Source organism: Pteropus vampyrus, unplaced genomic scaffold (assembly GCF_000151845.1).
Source record: "Pteropus vampyrus isolate Shadow unplaced genomic scaffold, Pvam_2.0 Scaffold1000005199, whole genome shotgun sequence".
NCBI classification, from domain to species: domain Eukaryota; kingdom Metazoa; phylum Chordata; class Mammalia; order Chiroptera; family Pteropodidae; genus Pteropus; species Pteropus vampyrus.
In genome coordinates this window covers 784-2,006 of record NW_011919601.1, presented here as the reverse complement: position 1 = coordinate 2,006, position 1,223 = coordinate 784, and the positions used below count along the sequence as shown (strand labels likewise).

General features: G+C 31.0%; 1 non-coding gene across 1 annotated transcript; it reads left to right on the top strand.

Annotated features, from left to right (window-relative positions):
• The first annotated feature begins 902 nt into the window (after window positions 1-902).
• On the top strand, window positions 903-1,021 carry LOC111735676. The gene has a single exon (XR_002778914.1). It is a non-coding gene; the product is annotated as a 5S ribosomal RNA (ribosomal RNA).
• Window positions 1,022-1,223: the final 202 nt, after the last annotated feature.

Sequence of the window (1,223 nt, the reverse complement as noted above, 5' to 3'; positions counted from 1 at the left end):
TTTTAATAAAATTATAACTTTTACATATCATTTTTTAATGTAAGACAATAATCAACATTTGTAAAACAGAAAACATAAAATGGAAATAAAATATCAACTAATTTTTACATCATCTACTCTTCAAATAAAGATTCCAAAGTTTGTAAAATTTAGTATTTTATTTAGCATTTAGTATTTGCATTTAGAGCTAAATGTAAATTTAAAGCTAAGGATTTGGCGTTATGTTTAGTATAAGCTTATCATGATTCATTGATAAACTATAGAACCTTATAGTTTACCAAGGTTCAGTAAAGGGTCAATAGTTATAAGTATCTCATTTTTCATTCTGGCTCATTGTTCTCTTAATAATATGTGTATCTGATAATTACACATTAATCCTAAAACTGCAATTGCCAGAAGGAGAAAAAAAAAAAAACAACACGCGATTTCAAGGATTATTGCAATGATTTGCCATAAGAATTCTGTACAAAACCAAAAAGCAAAATATATAGTAAGCATAGAGCACAGCAAAGCTCTGAGTAATTTGCCTGATCTTCAACTTTTGCTGAGAAAACAGAATTAGAACAAAATGGAAATTTAATCCAGAGTTTAAAATTGATATCACTATTTACTGTGATCACAAATTTCACTGAATATTATATTTACATATACCCCTCGATTTATAAAGAACCATACACATCAAATATGTACAGACACAATTGTCATTATATTTTTCTTACTTGATATTATAATGTTTTCAGAAAACAAGAAAACAAACAGAAAAAACTTTACCTCTTTTTTTATGAGTTAGATGTCTTTTATCCTTCTGCTTCTTTGAATGGGCAGTTTTAGCTCCACATACATAATTCTCTCCTCACTTATTTCTGAGGGCTGCAGGCAAAAAAACACAGAATCCCTTGCAGGCCTACGGCCATACCACCCTGAACAAGCCCGATCCTGTCTGATCTCGGAAGCTAAGCAGGGTCGGGCCTGGTTAGTACTTGGATAGGAGACCACCTAGGAAGACTGGGTGCTGTAGGCATAAAAAATAAAAAATAAGGGTGTTAAACTGACAAAGTCCTTGCAATCTGAGGTCAACCAAGGGTTGCCTCACATAAAAAAAAAAAAAAGAAAAGAAAAAAGAATCCTTTGCAGTGTTTCATAAGGCAAAATTAATAACAGTGAAAAATGGCAACATTCATCATGAAGTAAAAGAAAGAGCTAAATGACTAATAAGCATAATA